Source organism: Pristiophorus japonicus, chromosome 7 (assembly GCF_044704955.1).
Source record: "Pristiophorus japonicus isolate sPriJap1 chromosome 7, sPriJap1.hap1, whole genome shotgun sequence".
NCBI lineage: Eukaryota > Metazoa > Chordata > Chondrichthyes > Pristiophoridae > Pristiophorus > Pristiophorus japonicus.
In genome coordinates, this window is record NC_091983.1 from 87,327,938 (window position 1) to 87,343,472 (window position 15,535).

The 15,535-nt window shown below is 45.0% G+C and overlaps 1 protein-coding gene across 5 annotated transcripts in view; it reads left to right on the plus strand.

The window, feature by feature from the left end:
- Window positions 1–15,535, plus strand: part of otofa (otoferlin a) — a 655,153-nt gene that overhangs the window by 372,590 nt on the left and 267,028 nt on the right. The window lies entirely within an intron of this gene.

Genomic DNA, 15,535 nt, shown 5'->3' on the forward strand with positions numbered 1-15,535 from the left:
ATTTTAGGTAATTCTGAGAAGACGTTGGAGGAAAAAATTTCAAATAGCTTTCCATAGATTTCTAATGATTATGCCTATTCTTCAACATTTGAAATAAATAGACATTCATTTTGCATACATTCATGTGATAATAAATATGTGCTCCTTTCACAAATTGTAAAGAAGAGTTAATGTTAAATGTTGAGTGGCAACTTTCCACATCCAGGATACTGAAAGGATGAACATATAAGGGTAGAAATTGGTTCATGCCACCGCGCTCATACTGATGCGCATGAGGACCACACAAATTCGGTTCTCTTGCATCATTAGAAAGTTACCAGCGTGCTGGGGACACCAATCACACCCCAAGAGGCAGTGCGCTTGTCTTGTCGAGAATCAAGATTAGCTGTCAGACGTCTGCACTGGGGCCACAGTAAGTACGGGAGAGCGAGGTGGGTGAGTGATGACCTGCTCCTCCTGGCTTACATATAGGTAAATTAAACAAAAATTAACTTTGATCAGATGCGATCAAACTTATCAAAGCGGTCTAAACCGCGCACTAGGCCGTGCGTTTGCATAGACAATGGGCCTAACTCTTGTTTCAGGCAATATGGCAAATACCTAAAATTGGTAAGTTGTGGATCCGTTTCGCACCGGGAAATCGGACGAAGGCAGGTTAAAGTTTTCCCCTATAGATTGTGATAGATAAGCATAGATACATATGGATCATGAGTTTTGTCTCGCAAGAATGTGATTTGATGCTTTCTGTTGCCTAAGCCCGAAGCTCTGGAATTCCCTGCCTAAACCTTTCCATCTCTCTACCTCTCTTTCATCCTTTAAGACGCTCCTTCAAACCTACCTCTTCGACCAAGCCTTTGATCAACTGCCCTAATTTCTCCTTACGTGGCTCGGTGTCACATTTTTTGTCTCATAATACTCCTGTGAAGCGCCTTGGGACATCTTACTATGTTGACGGTGCTATATAAATACAGGTTGTTGTTGTTGTTAATACCTAGAAATTGATCGGTAGAGATAATGGGCTTACTTTTCCCCAAAGCTTTTTTTTGGCGTACTTGAAGCTCATTTTTTGGGGGCCCAAGTACAGCAAAAAAAACGTTCTAAGTTTCCCCGTTAGATTTCTTCATTTTGGCGCAGCCGAACCTGTCCTTTAGTTTTGTGGGGTGGAGCATTGATCTGTGCCAAAAAGATCAGGTTGCCACGGTAGCCAAGGACACAATACGAGCTGAGGCTGGAAACTGAAACATACAGCCAGCTCGCAACACATTAAAACACATTGCATCAACTTAAAAACACATTAAAATATACTGCAGCAACTTACCTCCAATTATTAAAGTCCCCCCCCACCCTGTCCCCACCTTCCGAAGCTGATGCCGATCCCCGCCCCTATCCCTGGCCGAAGGGCTTGCCAGTCTGCTTCTCTAGCCTGCCCCGAACCCCTTGCCGGTACTGGTCCAGCTCCAGCTCCCCTGCCCGTCCCAAGTGCCTTGCTGGTCCCACGCCTAGCCCAGGCCGAATGGCTCCTGATCTGCTCCTCCGCCCCTATCCCAGGCCAAATGGCCTCCTCCCTCCCGGTCCCCACACCTAACTACACCCGAAAGGCTTCCACCTACCCCCACCCCTCTTTCTCTCTCCACCCCCCCCCCCACCGTCTACCCCCTCTCTATCTCTGTCCCCCCACCCCTCTCTCTCTGCCCTCTCTCCATCTCTCTCCCCCTCTATTTTACCTTCCCTGCTGCTGCTGTACGGGCATCTGCTGCACTTACCTGCGCCGATTTCCTTACCTGCGCCGATTTCTTTAACTCTTCGGAAGGTTTTTCTGCAGAGGCCACATACGCTGGCCTAAGAAGAACTGGAGTAACTTTCAGCTGGCCAAAACTTGCCTAAATGGCCAAAATTGGTGCGACCCAAAGGGGTCAATTTTGGCCAGGAATTGCTCTGTTTTTTTTGGAGTAACTTGGTTTTTCTGGCGTAACTTAAAAATCCTCATTTTGCACATTCAGTTTGCACCAGTGTAAGTTAGTTAGGATTTTTTTTAGTTACAATTTTTTTTTCTCTCAAAAGGGGGCGTTACCAGCCACCTACACCAGTTCTGCCCATTTAGGCAACTTTGGCCAACTAATAGTTACTCCAAATCTACTTAGGCCAGCCTATGTGGCCACTTCAGAAAACCCTTACGGGGAGTTAAGAAATCAGCACAGGTAGGTATATCGGAGGCCATTCGGCCTGGGATGGGGTGGGAGGCCAGCAGAACTGATAGTGCTCCTGCCTGGATGATTTCTATCAGTTCTCCTGCCCGCCCGCCCTGAGCCCTGGCCGCATGAGTTTACAAAGACTCAAATTTAATTTGATCACTAATAAAGAAACGTAATGATTAAAGAATGTGAATAGGATCAAACAGCTATACAGGACATCATATGACAAACTTCGCAAAGTAAATTTACTGTACAACAGAAGTATTCATGAAGCTTAAACTACAAAAATCAAAGAAGTAAAAGATAATTGAATTAAATTGCTCTAATCTCACAACTAATTGAAACAACTATTTGTTTGCAATGATTATACTGGATCGATCGCACCGGGAGGCCAACTAGGGGCGGGCAGGAGAACCTGCCTGGATGATTTCTATCAGTTCTCCTGCCCGCCCGCCCCTAGCCCTGGCCAAGTGGCCTCCCGGTGCGATTTCTAAGATTAAAGAGATTAAAGTTTCAAATCAACTACCCCTACTCACAACAACATTTGGCCGGCATTGGGTCCCACACAACGGCTGCAGCAAGACACGGAGAGGCTGGGGGCAAGGAGCTACTGCGCATGCGCGGACACTCCACTGCGCATGTGCAGGAGTCCCGACACTGTTTTCAGCGCAGGACTCTGGCTCCACCCCCGACTCGACTGGCTATGCTGCGTGACCACAGGGAGGAGGCCGGACAACGGCCAAAGTGGGAAGGAAATTTTTCAGCGCAATTCTGAACGGAGAAAAGCAGCGCATCTCTGGTAAGTGTGCTGAAAAATGGGCTGGGCCAAAATTGAGCCCTAAACAGTGTGTTATAGCTAGTGGTCATAGACAACTACCAACCATTTAAACTCGAGCTTCACTTTTTTAGTGTTATTTCAAACTGTATTTGGATATATTAGATTTTTTTTAGTGATTATTGAAAAAGTATTTTAATTTCTATCTTCCCTCAAGTGCTGATGTTATGGTCGTAAACAGTAGATTACCTGAATCATTAGACTTAGCTGCTGAAAGCAAATAAAATTGTGTTTGAATAAACATTTGGAAAAAAATCATAAGATAGACCACGGTACTGTTTGGAGTAAGCAAATCATTCAATCAACATCACGAAAAAAAATAGATTATCTGGTCATTATCACATTGCTGTATATGGGATCTTTCTGTGCGCAAATTGGTTGACGCTTTTCCTACATTACAACAGTGACTGCACTTAAAACAAAAGTAATTCATTGGCTGTAAAGGGCTTTGGAATGTCCTGAGGTCATTAAAGGTGCTATATAGATGCAATTCCTTCTTTCTTTTTCTTTCTATTTATCTCAACAACTGTGTGCAATTACCCATAATTTACAAAACTTCACAAATAATCATATGCACTGAAAAGGCTTTGGACTCCAAACACAGAAGCTGAGATTCCTTTGATGATTGTAATATTTATAACGCAGCATGCGACCTACAAAGTGATTTCCTGTGAAGAATATGAATTCAAAAAATGGGAAAAATGCTAACATCTGTACCCACAGCATCCTAAATCTATTGAAGCTGGCAAGCTCAGCGAAAATCTCCAACTTCCCTACATTCATATAAAATATGAACTTTACTTTGCATATGCATTGCACTGGGAATGTGTCCAGCTAATTTTGTTTTGCTTTGGGAAGTGCATCTGCCTTTCTTTGACACGTGAAGCAGGCTTGAGGGGCTGTATGGCTTACTCCTGCTCCTAATTCTTATGTTCTTATACTGACCCAAATAGTACTGAAAGTGCCTTCTACTTCAGTTAAAGATGCAACACTCATTTAATTTGATTTTCTCCCCTTTCCCCCCACCCCCCACCCCCCATGTCTCATACTATCTTCAATCTGAAGAATGGCTGAGCGACCAGTTCCCACATCTCCATCAATGCCATTCTGAAACCACCCACGAGTAGATGAATGAGAGTGGATGAAAGTGACTATTCCACCCACCCTTGTGTGGAAATGCATGGCGTCCATTCACTGCTGGCCACAGCGATATACCTCATCATGTGTTAGACAGAGCCCCTAATCTATAACCTATCAGTCAAATGTACTATCCCAATATCCCCTCCCTGATCATAAGAATCTTGAAGATCAGGATAGCAAGATGGTGATGCTATGAGGAGATTCAATTACGGGCAGCTCGGTGACATCTGAAATCCCGTTTTGGAAATTACAAGAAATATGGTTAAACAGCAATAGTAGTCTCAAAAAGCATGTAATGGATTGGAGTCATTAGATTAGAAGAGGAACATTAAATTAATGGGGACTGAGGGAGCAATCAGCATTACATTCAATACTTTTCATGTTCGTGCAATGCTGCTGTCATGAATCAAGAATTTAAAATGTAAAAGAAATTGGAAAGAACTGACAGGAATAAAAAGACTAAAGTAGTTTTGCATCATCATTTTTTGACACCCTAAAATTTTCTTTTGTAAGAGTATTGCAGCTTGGTGATTACATCAGTAATTTAACAATAGTAGACACATTAAATGATACTGCTTAGCTCTAATGTGCAATCGGTAGTTATGGTGTAACCTGCAATTAATTTATCTGTTGTCACTGTAAAAGAAAGGCTTATATTTATTTCGCGCCTTTCACTACCTCAGAACATCCCAAAGCACTTTACACCCAATGAAGTATTATGAAGTGTGGTCACCATTGTACCTGAAATGTTCTATCTGTACCACAGCTGTGAAGATAGTGAGGAGGAAGAGGACAGAACTATTCTGTGGTGAACAGTGTTAAAGGTTAATCAAGGATATACATCAGCAAGTGGAGCTTTGCACAAAATCCTCGTGAGTGACGTCTAGAATACAAGAACAGGGGGAATAAAAGGGAACCAATGGATGTGGTGGATTTGGACTTCCAGAAGGCATTTGACAAGGTGCCACATAAAAGGTTACTGCACAAGATAAGAGTTCACGGGGTTGGGGATAATAGATTAGCATGGATAGAGGATTAGCTAACTAACAGAAAACAGAGAGTCGGGATAAATGGTTCATTCTCGGGTTGGCAATCAGCAACTAGTGGAGTGACACAGGGATCAGTGCTGGGACCCCAACTATTAACAATCTATATTAACGACTTGGAAGAAGGGACCGAGTGTAATGTAGCCAAGTTTGCTGACGATACATAGATGGGAGGAAAAGCAATGTGTGAGGAGGACACAAAAATCTGGAAAAGGACACAGACAGGCTAAGTGAGTGGGCAAAAATTTGGCAGATGGAGTATAATGTTGGAAAGTGTGAAGTCATGCACTTTGGCAGAAAAAATAAAAGAGGAAGTTATTATTTAAATGGAGAAAGATTGCAAAGTGCCGCAGTACAGCGAGACCTGGGGGTACTTGTGCATGAAACACAAAAGTTTAGTATGCAGGTACGGCAAGTGATCAGGAAGGCTAATGGAATCTTGGCCTTTATTGCAAAGGGGATGAAGTATAAAAGTAGCGAAGTATTGCTACAGTTATACAGTTATTATTAAGGCCACACCTGGAATACTACATGCAGTTTTGGTCTCCATATTGACGAAAGGATATTCTTGCTTTGGAGGCAGTTCAGAGAAGGTTCACTAGGTTGATTCCGGAGATGAGGGGGTTGACTTATGAGGAAAGGTTGAGCAAGTTGGGCCTCTACTCATTGGAATTCAAAAGAATGAGAGGTGATCATTTCAAAACGTAAAAGATTATGAGGGGGCTTGACAAGGTAGATGCAGAGAGGATGTTTCCACTGATAGGGGAGACTAGAACTAGGGGGCATAATCTTAGAATAAGGGGCCGCCCATTTAAAACTGAGATGAGGAGAAATTTCTTCTCTGAGGGGTGTAAATCTGTGGAATTCACTGCCTCAAAGAGCTGTGGAAGCTGGGAAATAGAATACATTGAAGACAGAAATAGACAGTTTCTCAAACAATAAGGAAATAAGGGGTTATGGGGAGTGGGCAGGGAAGTGGACCTGAGTCCATGATTGTAGAGCAGGCTCGAGGGGCAATATGGACTACTCCTGCTCCTATTTCTTATGTTCTTATGTTAGAACATAAGAACATAAGAAATAGGAACAGGAGTAGGCAATTCGGCCCCTCGAGCCTGCTCCGCCATTCAATAAGATCATGGATCCCCAGCATTGAGGCACTGACCACATTTGGTCAGCTCCGCTGGGTAGGCCACATTGTTCGCATGACAGACACGAGTCTCCCAAAGCAAGCGCTCTATTTGGAACTCGTCCACGGCAAACGAGCCAAAGTGGGCAGAGGATACATTACAAGGACACCCTCAAAGCCTCCCTGATAAAGTGCGACATCCCCTCTGACACCTGGGAGTCCCCAGCCAAAGACCACACTAAGTGGGGGAAGTGCATCCGGGAGAGCGCTCAGTTCCTTGAGTATCGTCGCCGAGAGCAGCAGAAATCAAGCGCAGGCAACGGAAGGAGCGTGCAGCAAACCAGCCTCCCCGCCGACCCTTCTCTTCAACCACTGTCTGTCCCACCTGTGACAGAGACTGTGGTTCTCGTATTGGACTGTACAGCCACCTAAGAACTCATGCTAAGAGTGGAAGCAAGTCTTCCTTGATTCCGACGGACTGCCTATGATGATGATGATGATGGCTAATCTGATCATGGACTCAGCTCCACTTCCCCACTCGCTCCCCATAACACCTTGTCCCCTTATCATTTAAGAAACTGTCTATTTCTGACTTAAATTTATTCAATGTCCCAGCTTCCACAGCTCTCTGAGGCAGAGAATTCCATAGATTTACAAGCCTCTCAGAGAAGAAATTTCTCCTCATCTCTCTTTTAAATGGGCGGCCACTTATTCTAAGATCATGCCCTCTTGTTTTAGTCTTCCCCCATCAATGGAAACATCCTCTCTGCATCCAACTTATCAAGCCCTCTCATAATCTTATACGTTTCGATAAGATCACCTCTCATTTTTCTGAATTCCAATGAGTAGAGGCCCAACTTACTCAACCTTTCCTCATAAGTCAACCCCCTCATCGCTGGAATCAACCTAGTGAACCTTCTCTGAACTGTTTCCAAAGCAAGTAACAAGTATATCCTTTCGTAAATATGGAAACCAAAACTGCACACAGTATTCCATGTGTGGCCTCACCAATACCTTATATAGCTGCAGCAAGACTTCCCTGCTTTTATACTCCATCCCCTTTGCAATAAAGGCCAAGATACCACTGGCCTTCCTGATCACTTGCTGTACCTGAATACTATCCTTTTGCGTTTCATGCACAAGTACCCCCAGGTCCCGCTGTACTGCGGCACTTTGCAATCTTTCTCCATTTAAATAATAACTTGCTCTTTGATTTTTTTCTGCCAAAGTGCATGACCTCACACTTTCCAACATTATATTCCATCTGCCAAATTTTTGCCCACTCACTTAGCCTGTCTATGTCCTTTTGCAGATTTTGTGTGTCCTCCTCACACATTGCTTTTCCTCTCATCTTTATATCGTCAGCAAACTTGGCTACTCAGTCCCTGAAGGCTGTGAGTCTCAATATGAGGAGCATTTGTAATAAGGTGGATGAATTGACTGCGCAGATAGCTGTTAACGGATATGATGTAATTGGGATTACGGAGACATGGCTCCAAGGTAAACAAGGCTGGGAACTCAACATCCAGGGGTATTCAATATTCAGGAAGGAGAGACAGGAAGGAAAAGGACGTGGGGTAGCATTACTTGTTAAAGAGGAGATTAATGCAATAGTAAGGAAGCACATTAGCGTGGATGATGTGGAACCTGTATGGGTAGAGCTGCGAAAGACCAAAGGGCAGAAAACGTCAGTGGGAGTTGTGTACAGACCACCAACCCGTAGTAGGGAGGTTGGAGATGGCATCAAACAGGAAAGTAGGGACGCATGCAATAAGGGTACAGCAGTTATCATGGGTGACTTTAATTTGCGTATTGATTGGCCTAACCAAACTGGTAGCAATACGGTGGAGGAGAATTTCCTGGAGTGTATAAGGGATGGTTCTCTAGACCAATATGTCGAGGAACCAATTAGATAGCAGGCCATCCTAGACTGGGTCTTGTGTAATGAGAGAGGATTAATAAGCAATCTGGTCTTGTGAGGCCCGTTGGGGAAGAGTGACCATAATATGGGAGAATTCTTCATTAAAATGGAGAGTGACATAGTTAATTCAGAGACTTGGGTCCTGAACTTAAAGAAAGGAAACTTTGACGGTATGAGACGTGAATTGGCTAGGATAGATTGGAGATTGATACTTAAAGGGTTGACGGTGGATAGGCAGTGGCAGACATTTAAATATCACATGGATGAACTACAACAATTGTACTGTGTGGCATAAGAATAAAAAAGGGAACGTGTCTCCACCGTGGCTAACAAGGAAAATTAGGGAAAGTGTTAAATCCAAGGAAGAGGCATATAAATTGGCCAGAAAAAGCAGCAAACCTGAGGACTGGGAGAAATTTAGAATTCAGCAGAGGAGGACTAAGGGTTTAATTAGGAGGGGGAACATAGAGTATGAGAGTAAGCTTGCAGGGAACATGAAAACAGACTGCAAAAGCTTCTACAGATATGTGAAGAGAAAAAGATTAGTGAAGACTAATGTAGGTCCCTTATAGTCAGAATCAGCGGAATTCATAATGGGGAACAAGGAAATGCCAGACAATTGAACAAATACTTTGGTTCTGTCTTCACTAAGGAAGACACAAATAACCTCCCGAAAATACTAGGGAACCGAGGGTCTAGCGAGAAGGGGGAACTGAGGGAAATCCTTATTAGTCAGAAAATGGTGTTCAAGAAATTGAAGGGACTGAAGGCCGATAAATCACCAGGGCCTGATAGTCTACATCCCAGAGTACTTAAGGAAATGACCCTAGAAATAGTAGATGCATTGGTGGTCATTTTTCAACATTCCATAGACTCTGGTTCAATTCCTATGGATTTGAGGGTAACGAATGTAACCCCACTTTTTAAAAAAGGAGGGAGAGAGAAAACAGGGAATTATAGACCGGTTAGCCTGACATCAGTGGTGGGGAAAATGCTGGAATCAATTATTAAAGATGTAATAGCAGTACATTTGGAAAGCAGTGACAGGATCGGTCCAAGTCAGCATGGATTTATGAAAGGGAAATCATGCTTGACAAATCTTCTAGAGTTTTTAGAGGACACAAAGCAGCCTTCATCAGAATGTGTGGTACAAAAGGAGTTTCACTCTTTTTGAGTCCCGAGTGCCTCTGTGTATGCTCGTGTTTTGAAGTGTGCTTGCATTATTGACATTGTTTTCAATTCAGATATGCATTCAGTCCATCATCTTTGCAGTAAGGCTGATAAAGATTTGCTGCTGCAGTGTCCAAGTACATTTGTGAGTTGAGATAAAGATGCACGCTGCTGTATCTGCAGCTATGTGGCATGGCTCCCTGTAAAGATGACAAGAACAGTGCAGTGCGGTGATGGAACATTTTCCAATTACTGTATGTTAGTGAGATGGGACGTACAGTTTTGCTGTTAGAGATGCGGTGCTGAACAGAGGTCAGACATTTCCTTCTGCCACATATCCCAGTGGCCAATTACAGAGTTTACGGATACTCAGTAACAGCCTGGTTACCTAAGCTTTTTGGCCATGAGTGGTGCAAGATGAAAAAAGGACAAAGAAGATAGTACAATGAAAAAAAATTGTGAACAGTTTGAATAATGCTGCCTCACCCCCACCACCCCCTCCCCGCCAATCCCCCTTCTCCGTCCCAAACATGTTTCCTGACAGCATAACTGAGGATGGAACACAGTGTGCTAGAAATTCAGCTCCATAGCACCCGAATTTTTGACGCTACAGGTGCCATTTTGTGACAAAAATAGCGTTCGCACATGCACGCTTTTGGTTCGTGCCGCGCCGGATGAGGGCGGATAGCTGGGGGTTAGGAACATTCGCCAAATGTATGTTGAGTGAGCAGATCATAACGTCAATCAACATGCAACACTGATTTGATGCCAGCGCTGGCATTTTCACCCTCAATGCTATCTGTTACATATGGAGAAAGAGTCAGACTGAACACTGTGAGCTCAAAATAAAGTGTGAGCATAGTCTTTTATTGCAGGTCTCCAGAGTGCCTCGCCAACCTGTGATGCCTCCTTAAATACCTGTGCTCCCAAGGAATTGTGGGATCCCTTGGGACTCCAGGGGATGAGCCCTCTGTTGGCTGTATAGAGTAAATACAAATTTACATATATAACAACACTCCCCCTCAAAGTCAATAGTGTAACTATTTACAATGTGAGTCGATCTGGGGCCCTTCTTGCCCTGGTTGATGGTCTTGGTGTAAAAGCTGGTATTGTTGGATCATTTGTTGGGTCCTGTTGGGCTTCTGTGGATGATGGGTTCTGTTTCCTGGTCAACCGTGGTGTCGGTTGCCACTGGTGTGTATGTTGGGGGATCAAAGAAGGTAGGGTCCAAGGTGGGTTGCTCAGGATAGTCCGTGAATCTGAGTTTCATTTGGTCCAAGTTTTTCGGGTGAATGAGTCCATTTGAAAGTTTGACCCAAAACACCATGCTCCCCTCTTTGGGACAGTGCCGGGAAGCCACTTGGGAACTTGTCCATAATTCAATACAAATACAGGATCATTGATTTCAATCACATGTGACACATTTGCGCTATCATGGTATGTACTTTGTTGAAGCCGCCTGCTCTCTACCTGTTCATGTAGATCAGGGTGAACTAACGAGAGCATTGTCTTAAGTGCTCTTTTCATGAGCAGTTCAGCGGGTGGGATCCCAGTGAGCGAGTGGGGTCTCGTGCGGCAGCTGAGCAGGACTCGGGATAGGTGAGTCTGTAGTGAGCCTTCAGTTACCCTCTTCAAGCCTTGCTTGATGGTTTGCACTGCTCTCTCTGCCTGACCATTGGACGCTGGTTTAAACGGGGCAGATGTGACATGTTTGATCCCGTTACAGGTCATGAATTCTTTGAATTCAGCACTGGTAAAACATGGCCCGTTGTCGCTCACCAGGACATCGGATAGGCCGTGTGTGGCAAACATAGCCCGCAGGCTTTCAGTAGTGGCAGCGGATGTACTAGCCAAGATTATCTCACATTCATCCACTTGGAGTACGCGTCTACAAGAACAAGGAACATTTTACCCAAGAACGGGCCTGCATAGTCGACGTGTACCCTAGACCATGGTTTGGAGGGCCAAGACCATAAACTTAGCGGCGCCTCCCTGGGTACATTGCTTAACTGCGAGCATGTATTACATCTGTGAATGCAGGACTCTTAAGTCCGCATCAATACCGGGCCACCACACGTGGGATCTCGCTATCGCTTTCATCATTACAATGCCTGGGTGGGTACTGTGGAGGTCATTGATGAAGGTGTCTCTGCCCTTCTTGGGGACCACTACTCAATTGCCCCACAGAAGGCAGTCTGCCCGTATAGACATTTTATCTTTGTGCCGCTGGAACGGCTTTATCTCTTCCTGTATTTCCACTGGGACACTGGACCAGCTCCCGTGAAGCACACAGCTTTTGACTAGAGATAACAAGGGGTCCTGGCTCATCCAGGTTTTGAACTGCCGGGCAGTAACGGGTGATTGCTCACTCTCAAATGCTTCCATAACCATGGCTAAATCTGCGGGCTGCGCCATTTCCATTCCCATGGTGAGCAATGGCAACCGACTGAGAGCATCGGTGAAGTTTTCTGTGCCTGGCCTGTGCTGTGGCAGATGGCGTAGTTGTATGCGGACAACGTGAGTGCCCATCTCTGGATGCGTGCTGATGCGTTGGTATTTATCCCTTTACTCTTGGAAAACAGGGATATGAGTGGCTTACGGTCAGTTTCCAATTTGAATTTTAGCCCAAACAGGTATTGATGCATTTTCTTTACCCCATAGACACACGCTAATGCTTCTTTCTCAATCATGCTGTAGGCTCTCTCAGCCTTAGACAGACTCCTGGATGCATAAGCAACCGGTTGCAGTTTCTCGAAATCATTAGCTTGTTGCAATACACACCCGACGCCATATGACGATGCATCACATGCTAGTACCAAACGCTTACATGAATCATACAACACAAGCAATTTGTTTGAGCAGAACAATTTTCTCGATTTTACAAAGGCATTTTCTTGGCTTTTGCCCCAAACCCATTCATCCCCTTTTCATAGTAAGACATGTAATGGTTCTAACAGTGTGCTGAGACCCGGTAAGAAGTTACCAAAGTAGTTCAGGAGTCCCAGAAACGCCCGCAGCTCTGTCACGTTCTAATGCCTCAGTGCGTTCTCGATTGCTTCCACCTTCGCGTTGGTGGGCGTTATACCGTCCGCCGCAATCCTCCTTCCCAGGAACTCCACTTCAGGCACCAAGAAAACGCACCGAGCGTTTTAACCTGAGCCCCACGCGGTAGAATCGACTAAGTACCTCCTCCAGGTTCTGCAGATGCTCGACTGTGTTCCGACCTGTGACCAAGATGTCGTCCTGGAAGACCACGGCGTGCAGGGACCGACTTCAGTAAGCTTTCCATGTTTCTCTGGAATATCACCGTGGCTGATCGAAACGAGCATCTGTTATAAATAAAAAGACCTTTGTGCAAGTTGATGCAGGTGAGGCCCTTCGATGATTCCTCCAGTTCCTGCGTCATGTAGGCTGAAGTCAGATCCAGCTTCGTGAATGACTTTCCACCCGCCAGCGTTGCAAAGAGGTCATCGGCCTTTGGCAGTGGGTATTGGTCCTGCAGGGAGAAACGATTGATAGTTACTTTTTAATCATCACAGATTCTGACAGTGCCATCTCGCTTGAGGACAGGAATGATCGAGCTGGCCCACTCATTGAACTCGATCGGTGAAATGATGCCTTCTCGTTGCAGCCAGTCTAGCCCGATCTCTACCCTTTCTCTCATCATGTACAGAACTGCTCTCGCCTTGTGATGAATGGGTCGCGCCCCCAGAATTAGGTGGATCTGCACTTTTGCTCCTTGGAATTTCCCGATGCCTGGTTCAAACAGTGAAGGGAATTTGTTTAAGACCTGGGCGCACGAAGTGTCATCAGCGGGCGATAGCGGTCGGACATCGTCCCAGTTCCAGCCTATCTTACCCAGCCAGCTCCTGAAGAGCAGCGTGCGATCATTGCCCGGTACCTCCCAGAGTGGTAGCTTGTACACCGCTCCATCTTTGGAGACTTTTACAGTAGCATTGCCGATTATGGGAATCAGTTCTTTCATGTAAGTTCTTAGTTTCGCACAAATTGGAGTTAAGACTGGCCTTGAGACCTTGTTGCATCACAATCTTTCGAAATTCTTTTTGCCCATGATGGACTGGCTCGCGCCTGTGTCCAGCTCCATTGACACCGGGAGTCCATTTATATAGAAACATAGAAACATAGAAATTAGGTGCAGGAGCAGGCCATTCGGCCCTTCAAGCCTGCACCACCATTTAATATGATCATGGCTGATCATTCAACCTCAGTACCCCTTTCCTGCTTTCTCTCCATACCGCTTGATCCCTTGGGCCGTAAGGACCTTATCTAACTCCCTTTTGAATATATCTAACGAACTGGCCTCAACAACTTTCTGTGGTAGAGAATTCCACAGGTTAACCACTCTCTGAGTGAAGAAGTTTCTCCTCATCTCGGTCCTATATGGCTTACCCCTTATCCTTAGACTGTGACCCCTGGTTCTGGAACTCCCCAGCAATAGGAACTTCTTCCTGCCTCTAAGCTCTCCAATCCCATCAGAATTTTATATGTTTCGATGAGACCCCCTCTCATTCTTCTAAACTCTAGTGAATACAAGCCCGGTTGATCCAGTCTCTCCTCATATGTCAGTCCTGCTATCCCAGGAATCAATCTGGTGAACCTTCGGTGTACTCCCTCAATAGCAAGAATGTGCTTGCTCAGATTAGGGGACCAAAACTGAACACAATATTCCAGATGTGGCCTCACCAAGGCTCTGTACAACTGCAGTAAGACCTCCCTGCTCCTATACTCAAATCCTCTAGCTATGAAGGCCAACATGCCATTTGCCTTCTTCACCGCCTGTTGTGCCTGCTTGCCAACTTTCAATGACTGATGTATTATGACACCCAGGTCTCGTTGCACCTCCCCTATTTATAATCTGTCACCATTCAGATAATATTCTGTCTTTCTGTTTTTGCCTACAAAGTGGATAACCTCACATTTATCCACATTATACTGCATCTGCCATGCATTTGCCCACTCACCTAATCTGTCCAAGTCACCCTGCAGTCTCTTAGCATCCTCCTCATAGCTGACACCGCCACCCAGCTTAGTGTAATCTGCAAACTTGGAGATATTACATTCAATTCCTTCATCTAAATCATTGATGTATATAGTAAATAGCTAGGGTCCCAGCACTGAACTCTGCAGCACCCCACTAGTCACTGCCTGCCATTCTGAAAAGGACCCATTTATTCCGACTATCTGCTTCCTGTCTGCCAACCAATTCTCTATCCACATCAATACACTACCCCCAATACCATATAGAAACATAGAAACATAGAAAATAGGTGCAGGAGTAGGCCATTCGATCCTTCTAGCCTGCACCGCCATTCAATGAATTCATGGCTGAACATGCAACTTCAGTACCCCATTCCTGCTTTCTTGCCATACCCCTTAATCCCCTTAGTAGTAAGGACTACATCTAAATCCTTTTTGAATATATTTAGTGAATTGGCCTCAGCAACTTTCTGTGGTAGAGAATTCCACAAGTTCACCACTCTCTGGGTGAAGAAGTTTCTCCTCATCTTGGTCCTAAATGGCTTACCCCTTATCCTTAGACTGTGACCCTCGTTCTGGACTTCCCCAACATTGTGAACATTCTTCCTGCATCTAACCTGTCTAAACCCGTCAGAATTTTAAACGTTTCTATAAGGTCCCCTCTCAATCTTCTGAACTCCAGTGAATACAAGCCCAGTTGATTCAATCTTTCTTGATAGGTCAGTCCCGCCATCCCGGGAATCATCTGGTGAACCTTCGCTGCACTCCCTCAATAACAAGAATGTCCTTCCTCAGGTTAGGAGACCAAAACTGTACACAATACTCCAGGTGTGGCCTCACCAAGGCCCTGTACAACTGTAGCAACACCTCCCTGCCCCTGTAGTCAAATCCCCTCGCTATGAAGGCCAACATGCCATTTGCTTTCTTAACCGCCTGCTGTACCTGCATACCAACCTTCAATGACTGATGTACCATGACACCCAGGTCTCGTTGCACTTCCACTTTTCCTAATCTATCACCATTCAGATAATAGTCTGTCTCTCTGTTTTTACCACCAAAGTGGACAACCTCACATTTATCCACATTATACTTCATCTGCCATGCATT